General features: G+C 35.8%; 1 protein-coding gene across 18 annotated transcripts in view; it reads left to right on the top strand.

Annotated features, from left to right (window-relative positions):
• The first annotated feature begins 479 nt into the window (after window positions 1-479).
• The window catches only part of LOC138701480 (bromodomain adjacent to zinc finger domain protein 2B-like), a 1224400-nt gene continuing 1209443 nt past the window's right edge, over window positions 480-15436 (top strand). For 17 of the 18 annotated variants that reach the window (XM_069828464.1, XM_069828446.1, XM_069828482.1 and 14 more), the window contains exon 1: window positions 481-721. The gene's annotated coding sequence lies outside the window, so the exon portion shown is untranslated. Of the gene's footprint in view, window positions 722-15436 lie in introns of all 18 variants that reach the window. The other variant, XM_069828542.1, reaches the window with a different exon arrangement.

The following is a 15436-nucleotide window of genomic DNA, read 5'->3' as shown; positions in this document are numbered from 1 at the left end:
ACTGTTCAGAATACAACACCCATTCGCTATACACTGCTACACTTGTCCAACACTGCACCGCGCTCAAGATTCATATATAATTCTTATCCTACAATACATCCATGCGATCGTTGTAGCCGCCGCTGCTGTCTTCATATTGGCTCTGTTTTTGTGCCATCCATTTGCTACTGTACGTGGCTCTCTCCAGTCTATATGCCAGTGTTCTTCTCTCTGTATACCTCACTCATTCCCCATCGCGTATGCCTCTCAATTTTTTGTATCCCCCTTCCATGTGCCCTGTTACATCTATGCTGCGCTTACGCCCCACCGCTCCCCTCCGCCCCTGAAAACAGCACTGGTATAGGACACATACACAGACAGCAGGTGATTATTTTCCCTTCCATCCCCCCCTTTCCTCTCTGTACCCTCCTTGCCCTCTTCCCCTCCTGCATCTCCTTTCCCCCCTCCCCTTTAACCGGCAAACTCAAACTGGGCTGTGCTGGGTTTGTAGTTGGGTATTGAGACTGAGTGTAAGCTTGGCGTCCGCTGGCTTTTGCTTTGGCCGTCGTGTGAAGCCATTTGTGCCAAGCCTTGTAGAAAAATAATATTTATCACAGAAATCTCACCTTTTTTAGCCTCAAAAATTTGTGTTTTGTGCAAGTGGTGATGTTCGCGTGAGAGTAAGTCTTCAAGAAAACGTGCTAATCATCGGAGGAAGTGTTTTTGCAAGGATTTGTGAATGGTGAGTGATTTAAAGCATTTCTAATCTCATTTACAGTCCCTTTTACCTGTTTTTATAATGCTATTCCCTCATTTGTTTATTACTTTATATGTAGCAGTGTTAGTTCGTTACTCCACTACACTTCATTGCTATGAAAACAGGCATTTCATTCAAGAAACATATTCACGCAATGTTACTTGTCCCGTTGTTGCATGAACAGTTGGGCGGTACTATTGTATTACGTACCTAAATTTCGTTCGTTGCTTGTTCGTTGGGTTCGGCGCTGTTGTTCCGCTCTGCTACGGTTGTTTTCGCAGCTAGGTGTGTAATCCATCTCTTTGTTCCTTATTCCAACTCACCAAAGGCCTAGATATTCTTTTTCGCATCCATCTTCCGTTCTTTAAGGATTTCTTTCTTCGTGTCTTAACGTGATATATTTTCAAATAGCAAATTGCGTTTCATCTGTGTTCAATTGGTAGCTTTCAATTCTCAGTACTATTCATATATCTCTGTAATAGCGCTCTATTGTTATGTGTAAAATGAATGTCTCATTGTTTACTATTTCAGTATTTAATATGAACACGTGACATATTCGTTATATGATGTCAATGTGTCATTGAGAATGCTTGCTTTTTCCTTTATGTTCTCATATGAGTATTATTTTTATATATATTTTTTGTTCTATTGGTGAATGTGTTTTTCAATCACGGATTATGGTACGCATCATATTGTTCTCTCGCACATTGTATTTATAATAAGCTAGAGAAAGAGCAAATGCACGTGCAACAAGGATAGCAGATGCAAATGAATTGTTTCAGTGCAAAAGTGACGTATATGACTATAATATGTTTGTAACATGATGCAGTACTTGTATAATTGTCTAGTAATTATACATGATTTCTTTACAAAGAAGTTATGTCGATTTAATAATGACGTATCTGTTAAGAATGTTACTTTTTCTCTGGTAATAATACAGAACAGTTTTTCATTGGAAGGTCATGTCATGCCTATTATGCATTCGTTTGCAATATATGCCGATGAATTATTCATGCTGTAACTGCTTTTAACCATGTTCAGTCGAGCTGAATAATTGTAAGAGGAGGTGCAATCATGTCGTATATGGAAGGTACGGGGTTCGCAAATCAATTTCCAAGATAAACGTACTTCCTGGTTAATAATAATACACCAATATTAATCTTTTGAATGACTAATTATTACAACGGCTTTATGGTGATGCTGCCAACACTAGTAAGTACTATGCCAATTTGAAGTTGGTGTTATCCATAAATATATCAAATGTACGTACATAATTCAGTATGTTCATTCATTCATTCATTCATTCATTCATTTTCTGTGTTGATATATACAGTACTTTACATAGAACTGTATAAAAACTTGAGATTTTGTAAATGTTTGATAACACTTGAGAAAACACTTGCAATCGCTTTATTCCATTTTAGCATTCATTTGACTCTTGTTTGTTAATAGACGTAAAGGAAAAGAGACAGACAACCAAATGGCATTTGGATATGGATTTCCCACTAGTTTTAATGTAATCAATAAAACACACTTTTTGTTAATACACGTCAAATTCAAATATTTTAAACAATAATATGAATTACCAATTTTCACAGTGACACGGATTAAAAAATAGATGTACTGTACAATGATGTATCTGAAGTGATGATGTGGTAAAGTTTATTATTAATGGTCTAAGTTGCAGTTTTGTGTTTCTGTTAGTACAATAATGGGATTTAATCAGACCTAAATGGTACAATAGAGAAGATACTTCCAATCGATTTCCAATAATTCTGGAACTAGTTGGTAGAATGGTTAGAAAAAGAAAGAGCGATTATTGTACAAAAGACTTGGAGCTATGTTACTGCTGCAACCAACATAAAGACGTAACAAAAGATGGAACAGTAAAAGCAACCACAAAATACGCGTATCTGAAACATTATTTCAAAATTACTTGAGCAATGTTCATGGCCAACATGACCGATTTAGCTGTGATTATAAGTGATTTTTATTTAATCTATCGAATAATATGTAATTAATACTTGATTATTACTTAGTGTAGGTTTTTAATATTTATCGCTTAAGCTCGGATTTCTATTGAAAAAACAAAATGAAATTTCCTTAAAAAATCTCCAAATATGTACACGTATTTACTCAAATATGCTGTATAAATAAGTAACTACAAAGTTAATATAATGGTAATAAAATAAGGTTTATCTGCTGTAGTTTATGTAATGGAAGTCGTAAGATTTTCGTCCGTAAAAATTACGCATATCGATGAAAAATCTGTTATACAATGGAAATAATTATTTTCCTATGTATGCTGTATCAGTATTCGTAGGCCTACATTTCAGAAACAAAAAGTAATAGGCTTGCCAAATTTACATAGCATCAATCAATAATGCACCGTTAATTTCTCTCTCAATAGTGATTATTGTGCACCATAAATCAACATAATGTCTAAGTATGGACTTTGTTGTACAAATGAAAATATGAATAACAATAACTTTTTTCATTGAAATAAATATACATTGTCTGCTGCCATGGTGGTCTAGTGGCTAGTGCGGACTTCTGTGGACCCGGGTTCGATCCCCAGTGTACTCTCGATTTATAACTTGTGTTGGGCAAGCTCATGGTCCAGATAACACAGAGGTTTTCTCCGGAAGCTCTGGTTCCCCTGTCACATCTCATCTCAGCTCAGCTCATCTTATCTCATCTCGGGTGTAGTGTAGACCAGCCTCCTATGGCGCACCTTGGGTAACGACTCTATCGGTAAATTGGTCTACGTAACTGGATTCATGGGTGAATGACGTAAGTCAAGTAGCCGCCATTAGTAAAATATATACACACATTCTATCTCACTTTACCCTTAAAAATTCTTTTTGTTGAAAACTCCTGCGTTACATCAGAGGAAATGTTTCTTCTAAATGATATCTTGGCACGTCTAGGCTTGTGCTGATTTGTTAGGCGTTTGTCAAGAATAAGATATCCGGAATTATACTTCCATCTGTGATTTGTATTCGTTTATGTGGCATAGCAACAGGATTCCCTTAGCAATGCGAAGTTTTATCATTTGTAGTTCCATAATAAAAGATCTTGGAATGTAAAGAAACATCTATAATAATCTTTTTTTAGATTGAAGCCTCCTTAATACCGGTACTGTATTTTTCCACTTCAAAACAAACACAGTGAATGCACGTCTACAATATGTAGCTACATATGACACGAAAACCTAGTCTAAGTTCCAAGTTATCTTCGATTTGTTTCTTTAGGATTCCACGAAAATTTATGCAGAATTCTAATTGAGATGTGATTTCATTGGATTTAGTCGGTTTAAAATGAGTGTATGAGCCAAATTTACCTGTCGTTGTAGCCTATATGCAACGGCTAAAATGCAGAATTAACAATGCGTGGAAGCCACGGTCGTGAGTATGACTCCCCCCTTCGGCAGGAATGTTTGTTGATAGTTAACGTGATTTTAGGTGAAGGCCTGGTGTCGTGCCGACCTCATATAACGGGAGTTCTATCGCGTGTTCGTCTGGCGTCAGATCGAAAAAGTGGCAGTGTAGCCTATTTTAACTATGCTTCCAAAACTATGCTCCCAACTGCAGAGATAATTCAGCGTCTAAATTCATTTTGGGTGATAGAAGACCTACAAATGTTGCCTGGAACCCTGTATCAGGGGTAAAGACTGGTTCACAATAAACTGGGAACGGAAACGAGAACGAGAAAGGAAATAATTTTAAATTAAATGTATTTAAATGTGAACATTCACAATAATTAATTGTGAATACTCACATTTAAATACATTTTAACAATATTTTCGTTCTCGTTCTCGTTGTCTTTTCAGTTCCCGGTTTATCGTGAACCAGCTTTAAGAACCGCCCTGTTTTACTTCCCTTCCGGAGGAAGACCGCTAAGGATTTGTCGTTCTTTGAAATCGACGGTTCTCGGCCGGATCTGAAGACACGAATCTCGGATCCAGTGACCAGCACGGTAACCGTTAGACCATCGAAAACGACAGGCCGATGAAAAAAATAAAACAATATTACCTTGTGGTAAATCCTCCAGAAATATAATAACTATAAAAGAAGAGCTTGTATCCGTGCACGGTGTATACGTCATTGAGAACATTTATTATCAGTTATTTTGGGACGGAACATTTTAGCGTCTTATTGCCACCCCAGTTAGAACATAAATGGAATAAATTACCCTGTATGTCTGAATGTAATCGTTCATGAATTTTGCTCTAGATTTATCAAAACGAATGCTTTATCTAATTTATTGGCAGAAAGGCTATTTCCATGCACTTGCGAAATCCGTCAATTTTTATTATGTTTACTGCAGTAAACATTTCTATCTTTTTCAGAAACTGGAACTAGGCCTACATATTTTGGTTGTAAACTAGCAAACTTAGATTTTTTTAATTGAGCATCTGGACATTCACTTTTGAAAACTCTGTATGCTTCCATTTATGCCATTAGTAAAGTTCAAGATAACACAGAGGGTTTGGAATTGAACGGATTTCATTAGCTTCTTGTCTATGCGGATAACGTGAATATGTTAGGAGAAAATCTACAAACGATTAGGGAAAACACGGAAATTTTACTTGAAGCAAGTAAAGCGATAGATTTGGAAGTAAACCCCGAAAAGACGCAGTATATAATTATAGGCCTATGTCCTTACCAGAATATTGTACGAAATGGAACTATAAAAATTGTCAATTTATCTTTCGAAGAGGTGGAAAAATTCAAATATCTTGGGGCAACAATAACAAATATAAATGACATTCGGGAGGAAATTAAACGCAGAATAAATATGGGAAATGCGTGTTATTATTCGGTTGAGAAGCTTTTGTCATCTAGTCTGCTGTCAAAAAATCTGAAAGTTAGAATTTATAAAATAGATATATTACCGGTTGTTCTGTATGGTTGTGAAACTTGAGAGAAAAACAGAGATTAAGGGCGTTTGAGAATAAGGTTCTTAGGAAAATATTTGGAACTTAAAGGGATGAAGTTACAGGGAAATGGAGAAAGTTACACAACGCATAACTGCACGCATTGTATGCTTCACCTGACATAATTAGGAACATTAAATCCAGTCGTTTGAGATGGGCAGGGCATGTAGCACGTATGGGCGAATCCAGAAATGCATCTAGTTGGGAGGCCGGAGGGAAAAAGACCTTTGAGAAGGCCGAGACGTAGATGAGAGGATAATATTAAATTGGATTTGAGGGAGATGGGATATGATGATAGAGACTGGATTAATCTTGCACAGATAGGGACCGATGGCACGCTTATGTGAGGGTGGCAATGAACCTGCCGGTTCCTTAAAAGCCATTTCCAAGTAAGTATGCTTCCATTTACTCTCATCATAAGCACTCTCTTCTGTTTTCTTTATTTTTCTCCATCTTTATTGATGAAAGTGACAAAATCTTTGCGGCCTGGGAATACATTCGACACTAGATCACTTTCGTAAAATTGTGAAACAGCTTAATAATCATGACGGTTTTCACCTTCCTTCTGCTTAATTTCTCTAGTTTGTACGTACATCTCCAAATTTTTCAGCAAGTTTCATCACAACTGCACGTTTCTTTCTTGGAGATGTTGGCAACTACCTTCGTGCTCAATGTTTTGTCTTCCCCAGTGATTGAGGTGTTGGAAAAGACTTATTGTTAGATGGTGAATCATATCCAGAATTTCTTACCCCTTGCTTCAGCCTTTAATTTCTCTCCGTACTTACTCATTCGTAACTTACTACTACCGGCATTTTCAGTTTCTTTTTCTTCCGCACTCTAGACCATTTCTGTTTTTAAAATGCTTGCCGCTTTGCATTCTTTTCTTTGATTTCTTTCTTTTTTTCGTCACTTAACTTCTCCCTGTATTTTCTAACCCTTTCAGCAGAAGATTTTGGACACATATTGACCGAAACCTTGATATTTGAAGTAAATGATTAAAGATGCTACATCAATAACACTACGGAGTGCTACCACAGTCTAGTATACATAGTCACGAAGCTCATTACGTAGGGAATATGCATCCATAGATAGTTGCTAACCACTAGGATCGCTGCTATAGCCTCATCACAGACACTGCGAAGTAGTAGTACCGGCACGGTCTATTGTTCCTAGTAGCCTACTCTCAACAACTCAAGTTTCGTGACTGTATATAGGCCTACTAGATTATGGTGTTACGTCAGTAACATCAATAGTTTCAAAATTAGTTTCGAAAAAAAAACAGACTGCTTGAAGTGAATGGTAATTAAGTTTGTTAGAACCTGTGTAGTCAGTTTACGTTTATTGCAGCTAATTTATTTATAACATCAATTTTAATAACCTTTATGTTACTGACGCAACACAGAAACTAGCATTGTTTATACTTATGCTGAACATCATAGTGAATTTTAAAAATAATCAATTTATTATCAAAATTAACAGTAACTTTTCTTCTTACACGAATATTTCCTTATTTTTAATTATATGATTACTAAAGCTTCAATTACCTACTTGATAAAGGATAAATATCAATGCTGAAAAACTCTCAGGTGCATATATATAGGCTACAAAAAGGAGAGAAAACTGACTCCTATAACAGAAACAGAAACACTTGTCTATATCCAATGTTGGTGATTAAAATATTATAAGCAATCATTATAGATGAATAGGGGATTGCAGAAACAGCACATGTCATAAAAACTAAATTTTTCAGTAGACACAAAAAACGGTATTACTGGTGGTAGAGCACATCACTGGTTATAGTCCTGGCTTCTTCAGACAGAAGCCTAATAGATGTCGTTTTATACCAAATTTATTGGAATCTAATGAATTGTTAATTAAATAAATCAATATATATTAGCTTGACAAGTGCTGTTTTTGCAAGGAATCAAAATTGTAGTATAATTATTTCAGTTCAACTAAAGTTTATTTGTCAAATTAGGGATATAATAATATATGCATAGGCCTACTGAGTACTTAGTACATAAGTTCAGTATATAAATGAACTTATTTTTCCACAATAGGCCACTGAAGAATATTATTGTAAAATTCTTGATATTCGTGTGATATGTAACGCATTAGTTTGCGTATATCGTCAAGCTTCTCTCTTTGAATTGGCACGATTTTGTCTGGATATGCCAATGAAGAAGGTAAATATGGTATTCTCCTTTGTACTTACAAGCAAACATTCTCATGGGGGCAGATAAATAAAATAATCTTTTTTCTTCCATCATTTTAATGATGTCAAAAGAAATGCTGACACAAATTTTGGCCACTCGAAGGCCGTAAAAAATAAGTTTCCCTGGGGCCGTTTACAGAAAGAGAACAAAATTTCATGGAAAGTTTTATTGGAACAGATATAGCAATTGTTGAGTTATTTTTCAACGTATTCACTACCAGAATTGAGACATTTGTCATTCAGTGGGATCAATTTTTGTATTCTTGTGTCGTAGATGTCTGCCGTCTGGAATCGGAACCAATATGTCGGCACATGTCTTTGACATGAATTGTTTCTGCGCGCTTCCAAGATTTCACAGGTCTCCAAATGTGAGACGGCTATACTGACATATGTGGTTTCTCATGGAATGATAGCCCAATATCAACAGTCCATGAAACTCGAATAAACTCATTTCGCCACAAATAGTGACATGTGCTGTTTCTGCAATTCCTGATTCAGATGTGAATGACGTTACAAGTTTCCAGAAAAAAAATTTATTAATTTTTTAAGCCTCATGTCCTTATTTTCGTGGAATTGCCCTTATATATATTGAGCAAAAAATCCGTTTACATTATTTTATCGGTTATTTAACGACGGTGTGTCGACTGCACGTTTATATAGCGTCGGTGGAATTAGCTGTGAAGCTATTTGGTGAAACGAGTCCGAGTATTCATCGTGGTGATTACCTGACATTCGCCTAAAGTTGGAGAAAACATTTGAAGGAAACTCAACCAGATACTCAATCCAAACAAATTTCGAACCCACGCCCGAAAGTAGCCTATGTATATGAGTCCAGAGCGCTACCCCCTGAGCTACGCCGGTAGCTGTCATTATTAACCCGTATAAAGTCTCGTCCTTCACTATAACGCAATGTTGGCAAGCAAATAGAAATCCAGCGAACCCAGGGAAGTGAAGATTTGTGTTCAGATGGCACAGATTGTATGTCTTGTTTTGTTCTGTGTATTTGTGAAAGTTCATGATCATCATGGAAGTGGGAACATATGAAGACAAAGTTAAAGTAGATGAGAATGATGATTATCATGATTAGGGTTAGGATTTTCATGGTTTAGCATATTTATTTTTATTAGGTCATAGAGTTGCTGAAGTATACAGAAATCCATTTCATGAAAAAAAAAAACTAAATTAAGGTAGCCTACTTTGTTAGAGTACGCCTATATTGTGTATATTTGACAGATTTATCCTGATAGAGCATATTTTAGTGATCTGTTTGTCATATTCAGCACATTTTGATGTTTTTTATACTCTTGTCTATGTCCAATGTTGGTGTTCGTCGTTCTTTCAATTTCTTGGAATTATGCTCTTTCATTTTCCTCTGGTAAATTGTTAATATTTTTTCCCTCCTCTATTCTGTGGAATATGCAAAATGGACATGAGTGATATGACCCTCACGAGTCACGACAAATAGACCTATTTATCTATTGTTTCCATGTAGGTACAGAAAAAGGTGGCTAGACGTCTTGAAGCAACTGGATGTGGAAGTAGGGAAAATAACTTTGTTGCCTAATTTTAGAAATAGGAGGGTATATATGAGGGACAGCGAGAGAATTGGAGTCAAGTGTTATTGTTAATTTAAATTTGCTCCCATTTTATCAGTAGAAATAGAAAAAGCTTTTCTATCTACAAAGCTTTGTTAGTTAACAATAGACAATCATTTTTATTTGAAAATTTGCACAAAGTATACTGTATATTGTATACTACAATTCAGGTCCCAAAATACACATACAATGAAAGTTTATGAAAATTAGTTAACATTTTCTGTTTTAAATAAAATTTATATGCCTTGAAATGCTGTAAATTTCATTTTTTTCTCTTCTGGTTCTCATTCAAAGTAAACTATAAAAAATTTCAATTTGTTTTGGTATATTTTTTATGTTATAGAGCATATTTCTGGAATTTTTAGGTCATAACTGCATATTTTATATTGCATATTTTGATCATTTTAGGGCATAAAAATCCTAGCTGTGATGATGATGATGATGATGATGATGATGACACATCTACAACAAAATAATGCACTTCATCCGTCGCTCAGTTACTTTCCACTATGCGAAGTAGACGTAAATCACACACAGACATATTCTCTGAAATCTTTGGTAGACAAAATGGCAGTGGGACAGATTTTATCCGACTAGGTTAGTTTATCCTTCCACTCCCTTTTACACCTGAGGAGCGTCTACAGATATGTTGTTTAGTCAACTGTTCGAAGACAGGTTGGAACACCATAAGTGACGCCAATAAGACCACTCATACTAACACAATTTTGTGGTGAGTGAACGGCAAGACCAATGTGTCAGATTAAGCATTTTGTGCTACAGTGACATCTATGCACATCTATGCGCAATTCTCTCTTTATTAATAAGACCACTCATGAGTAACTAAGTCAGGAGGTACGAGGTAGTGGGGTGGGTAGCCAATTTCTTTATTCGAAAATAAATATTGGACCTAAATATTATTGCTTACTACAGAGCTATTACATAGATAAGTACACAGGTGCTTATCGGGCGAAACATAGAGCATCAATAAGCACTTCAGCCCAAGTAGGCTTTTTGTGCACCCTTTTGTGTCCATTGTGCTGCGCGGTTAAGCAGATACCACCATCCACTGCCACACCACACATTTCTTTCCAGCCACAAATACGTATTTCATATTTTCGGTGGTGTCTGCCATATCTCACAGATTTACATGAATCGTCATGACCCCATCAGGAGGAGGGAGAACCTGGTGGGCTTCGATGTCTCTTATGACTCGTCTATAATTCACTACCATTCGAAAAACGTCGAGGACATCCACTATGACGGACGATCGATTCAGCGTCATGAAAACACAAGTGGTGCCATAATGTTCCAAAGAGAGATTATAATGAAGGACAATTTTGGACAGTGTTGGTGGAATGAAGAGGGAAATACGGGATAACACCGATAAAACGCTCGTAGCCTTGGCTTTATCCACCACAAATAAAACTGCGTCATCACCGAGATTTGAACTCGAATCTGCGATCGTCGTAAGTCAGCGCTCTGCCAACTGTCTGTAACATACTTCCGTAGTGCATGTGAAAGTTCATCACTGTGCTTTTCAGTTCATTCAGAATTGTTACCACCTGTTGGAGAAGACTCCAGGCCATTGGTTTCAGTTCTCTTTACCCACATTACCTGAACACAGAATGGTACTACCTTCTGCAGGGGGAATCAGCATGTTTATAAGAGGCCTTCAGCTGAGACGCATTGATAACAGACAGTTTTCCATGGTCAAGGTGTATTTGATCCCTTCACTTTGTCAAAATTGTACATTAACCGTTGCGTATAATAAGGCCGGTATTACTAATACAGTACACATTTTGCAATATTTTTAGGTTTTCATTCATTCATAGTTTTCTGCTCAAGGGCAAGTCCTTCATTGCAAACGCAGCATTCTCCAATCATTTCTATTTTCTTCTTTCCTCTTAGTCTCCGCATGCTATCCAAATATCTTAATATCGTCTATCATCTGAAATCTTCTGCCACGAACTTTTTTCCCGTTAACCGTTCCTTCCAGTGCATCCTTCAGTAGGCAGTTTCTTCTTAGCCACTGGACTAGCAAATTCCTTTTACTCTTCCTGATCAGTTTCAGCATTATTCTTTCTTCCCCCACTCTTTCTAACACAGCTTTGTTTCTTATTCTGTCTGTCCATTTCACACTCTCCGTTCTTCCCATATCCACATTTCAAGTGCTTCTAGTCGCTTCTCTTCATTTCGTCGTTATGGCCGTGTTTCTGCCCCATACAATGTCACACTCCTCACGAAGCACTACTTTACTAGTCTCTTCCTTAATTCTTTTTCCATAGGTCCGCAGAAAGTGCTTCTTTTATATTAAACGCTTTCTTTGCCATTGTCATCCTCCTTTTGATTTCCCGGCAGCTGAGCTGCTGTTACTGCTTATAGTAGACCTCAAGTATTTGAAGCTGTCCACTTATTTACTGCCTCATTTAGAACTAGCATGTTTACCGTCTTTATTTTGCTTCCGACAACCCTGGTCTTCGTCTTCTTTGCATATTTATCTTCATCCTATACTGCTCACAGCTGTCATTTAGCTCCACTAGCATATCCCTTAGTATCATCTCCTCTTCTGCTAGTATCGCCATATCATCAGCAAATCATATCCACTTTATTCTTCTTCCGACTATTATCACCCCTCCCATATTCTGAAAACAGTTCTTCACTAATTCATACATGTATAATCTTCATCAGTTCGAAATGGAAAGAAATTACTAATTCTTTGTATTAGCCAGGAATGTTTTGTGTTCTGTTATTACTATAGAGTAGGCTTGTAGTTTTATTTCAAATGTTGTAGAAATGTAGTGGTTTTTAATCGGTCACAAATTAAAGAGAAAGATTAAAATGAGTCGTGATTTAAAAATGAAGCTGTTTCACGTTAACAAAACAGAGGCGTGATGCATTTAGTTCAGTTACACCTGCTGAATATTCATACCGGCATATTGCCGTGTGCGTTATATTATTTATGATATTTTATTTTTACTAACGATATTGTGTACCGACTCAGTTTGACCACTGCAATTTCGTGAAACAATGCTATTTTTTGTGACGTTTTATCATGAGGGAGCTGTGTCACAGGTGTAACAAAACAAGTTTTCTTTTAATTCAGTGTATTTTAAAACTTTTTCATTATGCGAAGTGTATAGGCTATATAGAAAATCAATATCACGAAGTTGACACATACTTTATCATTATAGGTTTTACTCGTTTCGCAATTATGAGTTGTTTGCCATACTGGCACTTATTTACGTAATAAAATATAAGGAAAACTCCTAATTATTATACTGTCTTTGGGAATGGTATTACTGTTTATAATTAGAGTATTTTGTTGAACTCTTGTTAAAAAAATAACAAAAAACTGCCCCCCATTGAGGGTAGTCCTTACGGACTTAGTAGGGGAGAGCTGGGTAGTATCGGACATCGGGTAATATCGGACAGTGAGTTTCTTTCATCTACCACCAGATGATAGTACCTGAATGACATGGTTACGTTTCTGTGATGTCGCATACAGAAACGTAATCATGTCATTCAGGTATTACCATTTGGTCGTAGATGAAAGAAACGCACTGTCCGATATTACCCGATGTCCGATACTACCTAACCCTCCACTATATTCTCAAAAAAATAATATACATATGTAAACATAGATATTAAATAAAAAAAAAACAAAAAAGGGCATGAGAAATTACAATTGCTATTAATGTGGCACTATGTGATTAATTATGATTTTACAGGATTTTTTAACACATTTATCACAATGTCTTCCCTCAGAGATGTTGGCAGAGCAAACTGCCGTCGAAATTCTTCGTAAAAAGCTGGTATAGTCCCTCGAGCACCTATGACCAAGCCGAGCACCTCAACGTGAATTAAGGAATATTTCAGCTTGAAATAGTTGACTGTAGACTCATAGATCGACTTCTTCTCTCTACTTAATTTAATTAATTTAATATGCAATCAAGTAAGAAGGTAAACTTTTGTCTTGCGGATTGCAAACATAAAAACCATATTTTGCTAACGTCATTTATAGATTTTAAGGCCTAAATAGATATGTGTAATTTCATTTATTGGAGTAATAATATTTATTTTTATTATATGAGGAAGAATAGGAGCTAATCGACAAATTTTGTTTCCAGTACAAATAATTATTTGGCACAAATAAAATAAAATAGCTATACTTATATATCAATAATTTATCATATGTTTCTTTTTCTTCTTCATCTTCTTCTATCATTAGGTCACAGACCTGTAGAAAGCACTAGTTAGTTCGCTCCATCTTCTCTTAGATCTTCCCAAATTCCTTAAGCCCCTCGACCTATAATAAAACATTTGCTTAGGTAGTCCCTCTTGGTCCATTCTTTCTAAATGAGTGATCTCTTTGTCGCTTTAGTCTTTAATTTTATCGTTAGGATTACATATCCCAAGTTCAGTTTTTACTGCGCCCTTTGGTCGCTGCTCTATTAGCTTATATCTGGATATTTGTCTTAAAAAATTCATTTCACTGTTTTTTTTTCTTTTAACAACGTAACTCGCATTCACATAAGCAGTGTTTTGAGAATACTTTATAGCCTAATGTTTAGTCATGTTATCCTCTCTTACATGATTATTTAAAGATCTGAATATGGTTCCTTTAATGTAGTTAAACACATTTATTTCCTTTATATTCATATCCTGAAAATAAGACAGTTTTCATCCAAAAATTATAACTGTCGGCTTGCTCCAGAACTTCATTATGCAAAACAATAATTTTGGACTGAATAGTATTATAATATTTTCATATTTATGAAAATGGACATTTAAAAGAGGTATATATATTAAAATATATTAGACCTTAGGTAACAGGGATGCGATCCTTGAACAATGAAGCATTCTTCACTACCTTTGACTACCTGTCCTGCTGAGGCCTGACGACTTTCGAACTTAGTAATGTCGCATCAAAAAGTAAAAATTATTCCGTAGACCTACATAATAAGTAATTTGTCCGAAATATAGGGTCTGTGGACATACTGCCCTTCTCACTTCATTTAACTCACCAACTTATGTAAGAAACAAAGTAATAAAACATCATTAGAACCGTTTTGTTTTTATTTCAAATAAAGATCTATTACTTTTTTTGCTAAAATTATTATGTTTCATGTATACCACTTGTGATAAATCCCAGTAGATAATAATATGAACAAAATCAGCCAATAATTTAGAATAGATCACCGCATACAAACTGCCAGATGGACAGCATAACCAAAACTATTGCTTCGGATGAGAAACGCTGAAAACTTGTAGGCATATTTCCATGAAAATCTAGAAATATACAGGGTGTAAGAGGTATAAATGCCATTATTTTAACTGATGATTCTTCATGTCATAAGGAAAAAAAATGTCCTCAATTGTTTTCTAATTGCAATATTTAACTTATTAAAGTTTACAATATTAGGCGCTTGGCAACTTGCTGGATGGGGAGGAGAGAGTTTACAAGTACACGGTTCAGCTCAAGCGGAAACAGACATACCGGTACAAAACAGATGCTCTGTTCTAATGCAGGGGCGAACCGTTGTTTACATAAAACGAACAGCAAATACAAACTTTCAATCTTATTAATAGAACTTTATGGTAAATTTCCATTTTATTTAGCAATATTGGCAATATTGGTACATTTTTTTATTGTACGTCTAAAAAATAAACAGTAATGATTTACTGCACAAACCACACGAACTTTTTTTTAAATGCAACATTTTAATCTCTCCCGCTTCCATAAATCAGTAACGTTTCTGCTTGTGTGATTTTCGAAGCGAGGTAAGAGACTCCTAGTTTCTAATAATCGTTCAGAAACCGCTACAAAAGTTCGCCGATTAGGTAACCTTCATTGTGGAAAAGATAGTACATCTTCTTGCCTCACTTGAATTACAACGACTTTCTCCATAAATTAATAACATATGATATTCCAACTGTGAGTAATATTGTAA

This window comes from Periplaneta americana, chromosome 1 (genome assembly GCF_040183065.1).
Source record: "Periplaneta americana isolate PAMFEO1 chromosome 1, P.americana_PAMFEO1_priV1, whole genome shotgun sequence".
NCBI classification, from domain to species: Eukaryota; Metazoa; Arthropoda; class Insecta; order Blattodea; family Blattidae; genus Periplaneta; species Periplaneta americana.
Note: the sequence above shows the minus strand (reverse complement) of the source record. Positions and strands in the feature narration are given on the sequence as shown.